The sequence below is a fragment of the Manacus vitellinus genome, unplaced genomic scaffold (assembly GCF_001715985.3).
Source record: "Manacus vitellinus isolate BGI_N305 unplaced genomic scaffold, ASM171598v3 scaffold_30_pilon, whole genome shotgun sequence".
NCBI classification, from domain to species: domain Eukaryota; kingdom Metazoa; phylum Chordata; class Aves; order Passeriformes; family Pipridae; genus Manacus; species Manacus vitellinus.
Genome location: NW_021940291.1, coordinates 2,218,350 through 2,232,965, shown reverse-complemented (window position 1 = coordinate 2,232,965; position 14,616 = coordinate 2,218,350). Strand labels below are relative to the sequence as shown.

The 14,616-nt window shown below is 42.4% G+C and overlaps 1 protein-coding gene across 3 annotated transcripts in view; it reads left to right on the top strand.

Moving 5' to 3' along the window:
• The window catches only part of OSBPL5 (oxysterol binding protein like 5), a 176,504-nt gene that overhangs the window by 38,316 nt on the left and 123,572 nt on the right, over positions 1-14,616 (top strand). The gene's annotated exons all lie outside the window — the stretch shown is intronic.

Below are 14,616 nucleotides of genomic sequence, written 5' to 3'. Positions count from 1 at the left end.
ATGACAAAATTGAAAGGCATTTGCACATCTGCTGTTCTCCTCGTCTCTCCCGCAAAGCCAGGCTGCCTATTTTTAAGTATAGCGTGGTACCCCAGAGCGGCGTGATTTCAATGAGGGACTGAGCGCTGGCAGCTCCAAGAGGGTAACCCTACTGCCTCTGCCCGTGCTTTGTGCCCAGGTTGTGTGCTGCCGTTTCTGTGTGTTGTCTTTTGGGGTTTGGCGATGGGAGCTGTGGGGTGCTCTCCCACTCCTCCCTCGGCCCCCGACATCTCTGCATGGCAGGGCTGGGGGTCCAGCATGTGGCTGATGTGGCATGTGGGATGGCGTGCTGTCAAGGAGACATGATTTCTTTAGATATATGGGCATATCTGGTAGGTGGAACCCATTTTTAATGTATTTCTTCCAGGATGGTGGGGAACAAGTAGGGAGACTGCACTGTTCCTAATGGGCTACATTTGATTGAGGATGGCAATTACCTTTCCTATAGGCACTTGTACAGATACCATACCGAAGACCATATGCATTGCTATCTAAAAACCAGATAGACCTGAGTTTGGAAATGCTTTTAGCTTGCACTAAGTGAAGCGAGGCAGCTTGTCTGGAGAAATAAATATATAAGCACATACAACTGTCTGCTGGATCAGAACCCATGTTTTTCAAGTGTTATGCAAACCTAAAGTGTTGTAGTGTGAAACAATTGTTTAACATAAGTGAGGAGGAAAGTTCTTTAAGATGTGTAGTCACCTCCTCACTTCATCTAGCTGCAGCAGTATCTTTGTTGTCAAAATATTCCTTCCTCCTCTTTGCACTGATGTATAAGATAACAACAGTATTCAGCAAGGTCTGTACAGCAGGGAACAGCCGCTGGATGCATCCCCAGCTGCCACCTTCCTTCTTGGCAGCAAGTTTCCAAAGAGGTGTGAGTGCGGAGGGAGAGAGAGAAGCCTCAAGTCACCTCTGCTGTGGCTTCCCCTCTGTTGGTGGTTAAGTTTTCTTGCCAAAAGAGGAGAATGGCTGTTCTCAGCTGGGCAGTTCATAGTGGGATGGTGGGTGACCCTGGGAGTGTGCTGGCCAAAAAGGGTGACAGCTGAGCTGGGCCAAAAGGGTGTGGGGGCAGCAGGGCAGCCGATTCAGCACCAGGGTTACTTTGTGCCACTGTTGATCAAAGTAGTGATAGCAGTTCTCTGATTCAAGGCGAGTAATGCAGACCATAGTCCTGCCTGCCACCTGTTTTGGTTTGAAGTGGACAATGTGAACCAAAGAAATGATTTAATCATGGTGCTACATGAATGTAACTGAAAGGCGGATTTACTGCTGTAATCTTTTCATGGTAGTTAATTCAATTTCCATGTGCTTTATTGCAACACTGATTCATCAGGTGAGTGGGAGGAGGGCTTGTACAGTACAGGTGGTTCAGTTTTCTTTGTTGGGTTAGATATTTAGCAAGGTGCTTTCTTGGCTACAGCATTGGAAAAATTGCTCTGTGTCTGATACAGTGCTGTGGTTTAGAAGTTGGGATATCTCTAGGGAAAGGCCATTCCTGTAATCTGTAATGTGCAGTGTTTGAAATCAGTGTGCTGTGTTCAGAGCAAAACTGAGTCTCGATTGATTCATATTATGTTCACAGATCATAAAAATTTTAGTTAAGCTAATCTGAAGTGGGTCAGACTCACTTCACATCCAAGAGAGCTGTTATCAGCTGGAGGCAATTATGAGATTGCCAGTGTTGCCAATGGTGAAGGTCTTTTAGGGCTCAACCTGGGGCTTAAGAGGCAAAAATGAGACTGCCCTGAAGTGTCAGCAAGGCCCTGCTGCTTCTGAGCCGAGGAGCACAGACCTCCCTCTGCAAATGCACAGATTTGTGCTATTTGATCTCTTGTTTTATTTGGGGAAAAAGCTGCATTTAGTGTTTTTTCGCCTGACCTCCCTGCCTTTGAAGCATTAATAGCACAGTGTTTTCTCAGCGAGAAGTGCTGCTCCTCACGCCTCCACTCCTCAACATGAGATGTCTCTGGCAGCACGTTGTAGGTGTTTGTGCACGCCTGCTGTGGTTACTAAGGTAAAGGAAACACAAGAAGCAGTCAGGAAATGGGAACAATCCAAATGCCAAATACACGTGGGTTTGGGCAGGGATGACAGTGACCCGCCATGCCAGCCTGTCTCAGTGTAGGTCTGGGCTTGCTCACTGCTCATGCAGGCTCTTGGCTGTCACTGCTGGTGTTTATGCTGTGCTTTCAGAGCACCAGGTGTCTTGAGCAAACTCCTCCCAGGTGCTGCTGCGTGTGGAGCAATGTGGTTGTGGTGCATTTAATTGTACAGGGCTGTGTCTAAATCACAGGTTCTGCCTTCATCCCAGCCCCTCCCCACCACTGTGGCTCTTTCTGGTCATGCAATGAGGGAGGAAGGAGACAACTGTCCTGAAAAATACACTTTTGATAAGTAGCTGCTGAGCCTGTGTGTGGGACTAAGGAGCAGTGTACAACCTGCCCAGGTTTTCACATTTCTGAATTTTTTGAATACTCTGTCTCTACTCAAGGTGCAGGGGGATTGTTGTTGCATCAGGCTCTAAGTACTGTATATGCATCTGTGTAATATGAAAAGATCAAGGGACTAGAGGGGAGAATTCTGCAAAATTGGAAGTAGCTAACAGCAGGCTAGTAAGAATTACCTGTAAATGGCCTCTGCCCATCACAAAAGGAAAGTGATGTGAAAAGGGGATTTTTTTTTGGGGGGGGGGGTTGGAATAGTCCAGCTGCACGTGTGGTGGTGTTTTTTAATTTCTTGCAACCTGCATAAGAACCATGGGCATATCCCTTGTTCTTTAGTCTCAGTTTTCTGTAGTGTTTGTAGAGCTACAGTTGAAATTGTGCCATTTTTTTCTTCATGCTTCTTTTGGATTGAAGGATTTATAGGTGTATAAATCAAACTCTGAATTGAAAAGGCTCTATTCTCCTCCTTGTTTAATAAACAGCCAGGTGTATACCTATGCTTTCCTTTTGCAGTATGTCACTGAGGTCAGTGCCATGCACCAATATCAATTACCTTACCCTGCTAGCAGTCTTCTTGGTAGTAGTTTTTGTATGTGTTTTGCTAAATTCCAAGCCAAGCTTCAGCTTACTGGGAACTGACTGTAGGGCTGTATCAATTTGAGTATTTTGGCAAACCAGTTACCATCTGTATGATTGTTATATCAGTAAAATTAACCAGCTAAAGGCAAAAAAAGAAATAAGCACATCCTTAATCAACTGGGATGTGTGCAGCTCTCCTCGTGGGGGAAAAAAAACTCAACATGGAGTCTGCCTGCTTCATCCTATCTAATCTGTCAGTGAATCAATCAATGTGAAATTGTACCCCCAAGGAATAATGCAATAGCTATTTTGTGTGTATTCTCAAATTGGAATGCTACTGTAGTAGAGTCCTGAAGGGTATGCTGTCTAAATTGATCAGCAGAGGCCAAGATAAAAGCAGACTTAACTGCTTATCCGTCAGATGTGGCAGAAAGGCATCGAGGGATGAAATGTCTCGTTGTGTGTTGAATGGAAGGCTTAATGTGAACTTGATCCTTCTGCATCCCAACACTTCAAGAACAAAAGCAGTGTCCTGCTAGCTCTCCTTCAGTTTTTCTCATGGCAAAAACATGAGATTGCTCTAAAAGGCATTTTAATTTTCATGCTATTGCAGTTTGTTCCAGACAACTGTTCTTGTGTCATTGCTCCTTCCCACCTTCAGTGCTGCAGAGACAGCTTGGCTTTTTTACCTGTGTTGTTTGATGCCAGAATGCTAAACCTATGCTAGCATTGCACTATTCAGTTGTTTTGCTCTTTTCTCAGATTATAATGATGGGAAATTGTCTCCTCACAGCAAAAAATTGCCACATCCCAGTGAGGGGAGGAAGGGAATTCTGCTGCGTGGAGTGGTGTGTGTAACTATTGCTCACTGTGGCAGAATGAAAAGAACTATTTAAGTTTCTTGTTTTGTTGTTGTTTTAATATTTTTGCACTTCTTTTTGATATGATTTTCAGCATCAGGAGAAAATCACTTTTATATAGTGAGGTGACCAAGGCTTTTAGACACTTTATCAAACATTGTGCAGTTCACTCGGGGAGCTGCTGCTGGCTTAGCTGTAAAATCCCTGAAATCTGAACGTGACATTGCCACTGGATTTAGTACTCAGTCAGGGGGGTTATTCTGGCAAGCTCCTGGCACAGATGCAAATAGATGAGATTTCCATTTTATAAGATGAATCTTTGTGTCTTTTCTTGCTGTGTTGCCTTGGAAAACAACCTCACGGAGTGCTCCGAGCCTGACAGTTGCTGATGCAGTGAATAATTATTTTCCCCTTTACCTTACTAAGGAAAGGAATATGGATTTGCAGATAATTTCATGATCTTTTCTTTCATATGTGTGTCAAAGACAGTTCAGTCTAAGCAATTTTTAATTTTTTCTGGTAAATCTGTAAATCCTCACTTGAACTTTGAAGGCTTTCTGTGAACACTGAATGTACCATACAAATTACAGCACTAGTGGACAAGGCAGTAATTTAAGCTGCCTTCCATGGAACCTTGTTATAGTCAATCTAGACCAGGTGTGTTAGGTATGAAATATGCAGTCCTTGTATTTTTCAGTTTTGTTTAAAATAGATTTTCTTCTTTCCATTTTAACATCTGGCCCATCCATTTAACATTTGGCCTATCCTCCTTGTCTTGCTTTCTTTCTCTGCCTTAGTAACATTCCTGATTGAAGAAGAAATGTAATTTCATAAGAATCTGTATAAATGGATTTTTTTTGTTTTGTTTCAATTCAGGATCAGTGGATGAAAAACAAGGCTCAATTTTTTTTATTTTTTATTTGTCTGGTGTGCCACCCAGGCTTTGATGCCTGTAATCAAACTGCTGTTACCACTTTAATTTCTCTCTGGACTCCAGGTCATGGGAGGCATATTAGCATACCTGCACTCGTTTATTCATATATCTGTGCATTGCAGTAGATTTGGGGATCTCCAGTTTTGGACAGGGCTGGAGGCTGTGTAAACCAAGCTCAGACTGTCAGGCATCTAACCTAATTCTTTCCAAGCTGGTGTTCAAGTTCTGGCTTGTGGAATCCCTCAGCGTAGGTGCTGAAAGCTTTCTTTTCCAAGAGGGTGAGATGTGCTGAGAAGCTGGGAGGATCCTGTAGCTGTGAGTGTATCTGAGAAGTGTAGTGTAGGGTCTCTTGTTTCATAGTACCTTGAGAAGGTACGTGGCCAAGATGTGTTAACATCAGCTTTCTGTGCCTTTTTCATCTTCTCTTATGCCTGCCTGAATTACATGTTCTTTGTTGTCAAGGTCTCTTATGATAAGTTCACACAATGCCTAGTGCTGTGTGGTCTTGGCTTCTGCTGGGCTGTTCTGTAATATAAATAAAAATAATCCCATTGTGGAAGCAAGATCCTGAATAACTCGTCTAAATGAGCTAAGAGAGTGGGTGCAACAGTGCAGTTTTATTCTCTTCTTTGAACAGGTGCATCCCCATGAGGAAATAAAAGGTAGGTAGGTAGGTAGGGACCAAGTGAGAAACACTGAGCAGCAACAGACTGTGACTCAGAAGCAATTTAGCCATAATAATCCCCACAGTGCTAAAGATTCCTTTTCCCAGAAATGCACAATATGCTGTTCTCTGCCATAAAGCTGTCGTCAGCTGACATCATTGTATTAACATAAAACTTGCTGTTATCCACAAGATGCACAGTTAGCAGAGTTCCCGTGCCAGCTGCTAATTATTACTATGTTTTCCCAGTTGTTGAAAACCAATGTATTAAAGATATTTCCTGCTTAATATTTTGTTCCTGATGGCTGGTATGCTTACATTGTGTTAAAAATAATGCTTCTAGTACTTCTAGTATCAGTTCAAGTATTACCAAGCCAGCATTTGATTTATTTATGAGAACAGAATGACCATTTACCAAAAGCCTCTCTTGGTAATAACAAATACCTATTGTAGATACTTTGTCTTTTTTTTCTTTCTTTCTTTTTTTCTCATTTTTTTTTTCTTCAGAGTAGCAGTGTAGAAATGTATTGCTTTTATTTTTTGTTTATCCTGGCCCTCTTGAAATCTGTGTGTTTTCCCATTGACTTCATGGCCAGCCAAATGCTTTTTATCCTGTGTGTCTCTTGGAGAAATCAAATTAACGATGCATCACTAGCCAGGGAGAGCTTTTGCTGAAAGCACACAAAGGCAATAATTTACCTTGTTATTTTATAAAATGCAGATTTTTTTCCTTCATATTAAAAAAGGAAACTTTGTTGAGGTGAATGAAAGTGAACAGCGAATGGGTGCTCAAGTCATGTCTCCACAGTGTGAGAGGGACATCGTGATACCATTAATGAGATTCTCCGGTTTTCCCTTGGAGATGTGGTGTTGAATTTAGAAATAGAATTTGAACAATTTTCAGCTGAATATCTCACTTTTCTGCTCACTGAATAGATACAAACCCTTATTGTTTAATACCTAGTTTCACTTTTAACTGATAGAGTTTCATAGAGGTAAGATAATAGCTTTGAAAAAAGACTTTTTTCTAGACACTATTTAATTTACTGTAATTATATTAAGTGCTAAATTGAAAGAGGCTTTTCTAGTTAAGATGAGGATAATGAATAGTTGTGCATTATTACCATAGCCACAATGGGGAAAGGAAGAAGTAATTTAAGTTTTGCTCAAGACAGAAAGAAAACCTGCATCAGTGTGGTCCTTAATAATTTATTTTCCCATCTCTATTGCTGACTCCCAGGTTATGCTAGAAGAGCTTTCTGCCCTTTGTACCTCAGGGATGCAGCACTTTTTGAAAGGAAACAGCAGGCACTCCAAGTGAAAATGACTGTGGAAATAGAGTGAAGAAGCAGATTGCACCTTCAAGCCAAGCCTGGAGCTACATAAGCAGGGGTACACATAGCAAATGCCATTGCAGGAGTCAGCTCTGGAGGAGCTGCAGTGTCACATGGCTCCCCGGAGGCTCTGCTCCCTCCCTGCTTCGCCCACGCTGCAGAGCAAGTCGTAGTTTGCTGCTCTTTTCTGCTTGTAGCAAGTTGCAACAGCTCAGTCCCCGGGCAGGTTGAGTGGGTGCACCCCATCTCTCTGTGCCTGATGCCAGCAGCCACCTCTCCTGTTCTTTCCCGTCCGGAGCTGGGGACAGCTTGTGTAGACAGTTGCTTCCCTCTGGCTCCCTCATTTGAGTGCCCGAGCAAATCGCAAGGTGTGCGGAGTTGTGTATTCCCTTTAAAAACCCACCAGCTCTTTGTTTTGGCATATCTGGTGCAAATGAGAACAGCATCGTTATACCACTTTTAATGTGAGCTGCTGTAAGCACACCCTACCTCCATGTGGATAAAAGTGATTTATTTGGGGCAGGATTTTACTGTGTCTTTGGAAGCTGAAGCTGTCGAGGGGAAAACCAAACCACGTTCCCTCGTTTATTCACCTCTGTACCCTGGGGTCCAAGACACCAGTTCTGTGCAGTATTTCCTGCACTGGCTTCCCTTGTTGTCCTCCTAGGATTACTGCCAAGTTGATCCACAGGGATTTATCCCATACAAGCATTTATCTCCTGGGAATTGCACTTCGGTCCTTCTCTTATCTCTCAAAATCTATCAAGAGTACGCGTGATCGTACTTGACCCTTGTGATTTTGGCTGGATGTGAACTGCTGGGGAAAGGCAGGGTTTATTGTGTGAATTATTTCATCTCTTGAGCATTCCAGGCCCCTGTCTAAAAAATATTAAGCAATCTGGGGCTTTTTGCTTGCTTTAATAGAGGGTCTGTGTCAGCCTTACTTGAACTCTCAAAAAGCTGAGTAGTAAAGTTCATACCATTGTTCCAAATTCATTGAAATGCAATATGGGAGACTTACACCAATGTAAGCAGTATTTGATTTTAAGTGGATCAGAAATATTCCCAATAAATGTTCTGATTTTTTCCCTTCTCTCCCTGCTTCCCTTACCCAGTAATTTGGTTCTTCTGGATTAAGACAGGTTGAGACAATGCAAGTAGGATAATTTTGTGGTTAGGGCATTTGGCTTTGAAGTCAGGAGATCAGTGTTAGTTCCTGCTTCCATCACAGGTCCCGTATAGCTGTGGGGAGATTGCTTTTACCTCTGTGACTCTGCACTGGAAGGATAACAAAGTAAGTTTTGGAGCTGGGTTTTATTTATTTTCCTGTGTTGGCCTACGAGGCTCTGTTATGAGAGCAGGGAGAAGGTCTGATCTCTTGAGGTTATTCGGCCATGTCTGCCAGCCCAGTTCCAGCCAGAGTACGCCTGTTTACTCTCTGGATAAAGCTAGTAGGAAATCTTCAGGCCCCTTTTTTAAAAATTCTTTTTTTTCCCCACTACCACTCTTTTGTCATGCTTTTTGCTTTCATTTAACATCAAAATTAAATGGTGAGTTAAATAGTGTAGCTTTTAATAATGTGTAGAAAATGAGCTGAGCTGTGCACATGGATGGTGCCCATAGGAAGCCCTGAATTATCCTGTAGTATTTTTAATGGGCAGTCCTACTGCGCTGTGAGCTGTTGGCTCAGGGAGTCTGTCTTAGATGAGCTACCAGATGAGACTCCCAGTACTGTAAATGTCTGTGCCATTTAGCTTTGAGTACCAGAAAATGAAATGGCATATGAAATAATAAAAAGGTTTATTTTACTGAAGTCAATAAAACAGTATTTTCTTCAGGCTGGTTTGGAAACAGACCTTATAAGAATTAAGTGGAGAAGAAATGTTTAGGGGCTAGAAATGTTTAACAAGCAACACAAGCTGCCTGTCACAGGCTGCCCTGCTGCTTGCTTACAGCACTCAGACAGCCTGGAGAGGGACTGTGCAACACTTGGCGTGGTGATCTCATAGGGTCCTTCTCTGGTGAGCAAGTGGGCTCAGGTAGAAAGGCTGGAGTTTGCTTTTTGGACAACTCAGCTTTTCTTTGCATCCTGGATTGTAAAACCAGAAGTATCAATCCTATTGGGCTCATTTGACTTTTTATCTGCAAGCCACTGGATTTTAGCCAGGGATTCCTACCTCATCTCTAGTAATTTCTGTTTGAATTAGAGCATTTATTTTAGGCAAGCAGTGCATTGTAATTTTTGTTGGTGATTCTTTTGTGCTCTTCAGCAATGTGTGCAAAAGGTAGTTTTCTTTACAATAAAAGATAGGTACTTTCTTCTCCAATCTGGATTTTTTCTACCTTCATTTTTCCAGCTTCCTGACACCTTTTCCCTCTAAGTGATTTCAGGCTATGATCAGGTGATCCTTAAAGTGTCTTCAATTGGTTAAGTAGGTTGAACATCTTAAATCTCTCATTGTAGTTGATTTAATTCTTGGAGACAGCCTTACAGTTTTTTACTGGGTCTTTTCCAATTTTTCATTATGTATTTCAGGTAAAAATGAAGACTGCATGTGTCGTGTCAGCAGTGATCTTGTAGCTGTGACATACAGAAGGAAGGCTGCATTCTGGCTCTTGCTCTTTTTGTTCCTTCCCTCTTATTTATGCTTCCAGGAATTGAGCAAGCCCTATTCACCCATGGTATTGCACTTGACATTCAGACTCTGTTGTTTATCTATAATTCTTTATAAATCAGAGCCGTTTGGGAAAACTAAGGTACGTGTCTGGCCAGAGAGAAGGGGGCGTTTTGGTCTGGTATGCAGCAACACAAGGTTTTTTATCATAGATTGTATTCTCTGCACTTCAATAATGTGCTGACATTTTGCCAGTAATAAAAAGGTCAAGGAAAAAAGTTGCTTCCTACAAATCATGGCATTTGATTGTTCTTCTTATTAAATGGAGCATGGTTTCCTTGCAACAAAATTTCAGCCATCTCCAGCGCTGTAAAAGATTAATTACCAGCTGGTACAAACGTATAAAAATGAAAAAGCACCTTTCCCAAGCATTCTTTCTATGCTGCTGGCCTCTGTTCCAGTGATTTGTCCTTTCCTGAAGCAAGGTATAGGGAAGATGCAAGAAAAAAGTTTGCCTTGAATGCTGAATACAGTAGCAGAAAAAAATCATTAGAAGTTAATACTTGAAAAATGAGGCGTTAAGTTGACTTAAAATCATCTCTGTAGTCCCAGGTTCACAAAATCTTATATATTCCTAATTTTTTGCAATGGCTTTCCATGTCATCTATTAAGAATGCTCTGTTAATTCACTGAAGCACAACATTGTATCCTTTTCCTCTTAGTTTTCCTACAAACTTCCCTATTGATTTTTGTCTCTGAGAGGCCTCAGCTTGAAACTGCAGTGCTGTTTCTCTTGTAACTCCAAAGGGTGCTTTCTGATACACAGATCCCGCTGTTGGAGGCAAGGCTGTTGCTTAAATATAACAGTAGTGGTTGGGTGGTGGGTAAGCATCAACAGTGAAGTTGGAGGTGCTTTGACACCATCCATGATCAGGAGCTTGGAAGGGTGCGTGGGAGCTTGAACAGGGCTACAGTTTGTGGGGGCAGCAGGCACCTGGGGCAGGTTGATGAGTATTAGTGCTGTGAATTAGGGTAGTTTGTTATTTTGTGCACAGAGGCAGCAGAGCTGGTGTGCTTTTGTTAAAGGAGCAAAAGTGTCTTGCTAGGCAATGCTGGCTTGTTTCTCTTGTAGCAGGGCATTTGCTGCTACCCTTCCTTAAAGCATCTCTGTAGATATGTAAGAATGCATGCGTAGAAAGCTGAATTACAACAATTATGTGGCTGGATGGAGAAATTGTGTGCTGCAGTTCTAACTGCCAAACCACCCTCAAAATGAATTTGAATGTAAATAGTTTCAAAAAAGAGAGTGTTGAAAGGTCTGTATTGGGGGGGGGAAACAGCATGTGTAGTGTCTGGCAAAGTGAGCCAGTTTTTTAGTGTTTTATGATGTCATTATAGGAAAGTCCAGTGGGTAGAAGCTGCGTATTTGGCTACCCAGGAATTCAAAATTACTATTAATTGGTGTTGGAAACAAGCCAGATCCACTTGAAATGGATTTATTTTTTAAAGTTCTGTTTTGTCATTTGAATTACTTCAGCCAAAGCACTCTTGGGCAACTCAGTGGGTTTTACTTTTTCATGGAGCATTGTATGTGTTGGTCCTGGCAATGGCTGATGCATTGTAAAATGCTGAAATGTGCTGGAGCGAGCCACTGGCTGTGTGGGGGCTGAAGAAGCATTCCCAGCTTCTTGCCATCCAAAGGGATATGGGGAATTACATTCATGCCTTCTTTTCTAGCCTTTTATATTTCAGTGTTTTAGAAAGTTATCGTTCTTGTGCAGAATAACCTAATGTGTTTCTGTACTTGCTTTCTATCAAACAGACACACTGATCTTTTTCACCCAGCAAATGTGTGCAGGGAACCTAGAGAGACTTATTAACCCCCCCCCAGGGGTTTGTATTTAGCATGTAAAGTACAAAATCTTGAGCTTTACCTTTAAAGTATCTTTTTGTTAGAATGACTCACATCTGGAGGTAATTCTTTCCTCTCTGAGTTCATTTCTACTGTAAGAAAGGATGCAGAAGCTTTCCCTTGTGAAAGCATCCGGCACTGCTCTGCTTTGGGTTTGTGTCCTCATCCTCCTGCTCTCTGGAGTATGTCTTTCACAGAATACAGTCATTTCCGCTCTGAAAATCTTTCTTTAGCCAGTGCTGGCTTTAGGCAGGCTGAGAGATAAAGGTGGAAACTTTGAATGAGACTGGAGAAATGGTCCTAATTTTAGGAAGGTTCAGGCTGAACAGGAAGGGAGCAGGTGGGCAGGATGCTCTGGGGCAAACACATTGTGTAATGTCAGTGCCTGTGTGCATGCAATAGTCATATCTTTCTTACAAGTCTGTTGGATTGATATTACAGATACCAGTGGTATCTCATCCTGGGAATTTCTGTGGCTTGTCTCCACCCTGGCTTAAAACTGGACTTAATGAGCAGCTTCTGGAAAGTGGGAGGAAAAAGCATGTCATGCCTGCCACTGTTTTCATTCACAGTTCATTTACTGGGCCTTTTCTTGATATATTCAGTAGTTCTTCATAGACTTTGGAAGAATTGTTAACAAAAGAAATTTATCAGGTTGCTTTTTTTTCATAAATGCAATTCAAGGAAAAGTCCCCCACTTCTATTCAAAAACTAAGAAATCAGGCAGTTTTGCAGCTATGAGAGGCCACAGAAAACAAAGAGGGAGCCAAGAAAAGGAAGGCAGGGTTAATGCCATGGCATTTGAAACACTATTTTGTTTTCATTCAGATATTTTTAGCTAATGGTGATTCTTCCTCTATGTGAGTTGATGTGTTGTGTCAGTGCTAGAAGCTGCCAGCGTAGATGTCTGTTCCAGGAAACAGATACCAATTGACATGGAATACGTTCCAGGGACTACTGGATACAATAATGTTAAGAAATGCTTCAGCAACCCTCCTTACTAGTAGTAATAAAATACAGATTAAAAATTGCAGTCCCAGTTAAATCAAGGTTTAATTAGAGTTGCAGCAATCCAGAGCCCTTGCTTTATTTCCACAGCTGTCTTCCTGTTGCTTCAGCCACCCCACTCAGGTAGACACGTTACTTTCCTTTGTTTGCTGCAGTTCTCTCCAGGAGAGGTGATCTAAATACTTTCAAAGAAAGTGATCAATTGTTTCCAATCTCTCCTTAGCTTTAAGTGTATTTTTTCTTTTTGATTCTGTATATCCATTGAAGTCCTGATCTAAATCCCACTGAAGTTATGCAGTAAGTGGGGGGGGGGGGAGTGGAGAATGAACACAGGTGGACGATGGGAAAAAATAGTAAATCAAGCCCATGGGTTGTACTCATGGCTTGGATATGTAAAGGCATTGTCTTCATCCATATTTGAGCTTTCATTGTCATCCAGTTTTCTCTGAGCTATGCACATTTCACAGACTGACAGTGTCATGCAATAGGCCCGTAGAAAGTCAGGGACTTGTCATGTTTGTAGGTGCAAGCAGGATACACCCTTTACTAGGTATTCATGAATTTTCCAGTATACAAGACAACAGATGCTTTAGAAGTGTAAAATGATGCAAAGTGTGTGTAAAATCAGGGCAGAGAAGATTCTCTGGCTCCCCGAGAGCACGCGGAGCTCAGGTGCCTTGTGCTGAAAACACAACATTTCTTCCATGAAGTTTTATTTGCGCAGTGGGGAGACCGAGTATGGTATGTATTCAGCACTGTTCTTGGGGCAAGCAAAGATGGGAGCAGTTTTACAGCATCATTTTTCAAAAAGAAATAGCACTAGACACACACACACAAAAAAAAGTCCCATTCCTTGTAGGATAAATGAAGGCAGCCCCAAGACTACTATAATTTATATGCTTTCCTTTTGCAATGCTGTCGCTGGGGAAAATAACAGCATGCCTGCTTGCTGTCCAGAGATCCACTGTGCCAAGGGAAATAATTGAAGCAAGTGGCAAGCAGAGAAGGCACCTAAGGTATTTGATGGATGAATGTTCCTCCCCCAAGGAGAAAGGAATATTTGTGAGAAGCTAGTAATATACTGGGGTTGAAATGCCCCATTCACTGTATAAAATTCCCAATCAAGTTGCCCAGGAGAGACTTGAACAGCTGGTGTAGGAGCAGAAATCACTATAGATAAATCAGGTTGGCATCTAAATGATTGTGGGCCCTGGACAGGCGGTGTTACCATTTTGTCTTTCATGGATGAAGTCAGGGCAGATCTCATTGTGTGATGACTGATGCTTCCCCCAGCTTCTTCCCTTCCTCTTACAGATGCCTCAGTTCATCTGAAACAAGATTCTTGGCCTGTTTTGCTACTGTTGAGATTCAGTATTGCAGTAGTGTCCCAAAGTCCTTATCCTGTCCAGTCGGGCGGGATGCTGCTCAAACAGGTCCCAGAGAGGTGGTGGTGTAGGCCAGTAGTGAGCTGGAGATGTGGTTGAGTGTGGCTGCCAAAGAGCTCTCCAGAGGTGAGAGCAGTTGCAGCTCTTGTGAGGGTGGAGACAGGCTGCTGTGCTGTAATTATGAAGGCTGGTGTTTAATTGCTGCTGCTTGCTTCAGAGGTGTGCTGTAAATCAAGGAGGTGCTTTACAATAGCAGCATTTGATTTTTTCATGTCATCTGCTTTCTTTTGAGTTGATCTGGGCTGGAATTTACCAAGGGAGGCTTCCTGAGCTGTGTAAATCCCTTGGAAGTGTGTGGGCACTGGGTTCCTAACTCTCCTTGAGGTGACTTGATGTTCCCTATAAGCCAGGGTAATCGGGCTCTTTCCGCACACCGTTTTGTGGAAGCCCACTGTGTCCCACGTATAAAATCCAGGGTCTAGTTGAGCTGATCTGAGGGGAAACTGGTCCATCTTCTCTCTGTGTCATAAACCATCATTTGAGAACATCCCCAGAGGCTACTTGATTGCTGGATCTAAGGGAAGGGGAGGGAGTGTGCAGCTGGAGGAAGAGGGGAAAGATCTGTGTTTGTGCAGTTCAGTGGAGCATTGAAGAGCAGACCTTTAAAAATTGCTGGAGGGAGAATGGGCAAAATACTGCCCTATTTCAGAGCTGTTAGCTGTTCTTCCAGCATTTTTTTAAATTTAAATGAGATAGAGACCAATTCAAGGCTGGAAAGAGAGATTGCATACAACTAGATGTTCAAAATGAAAGTTCTAGTATGCAGATTTAGTCAA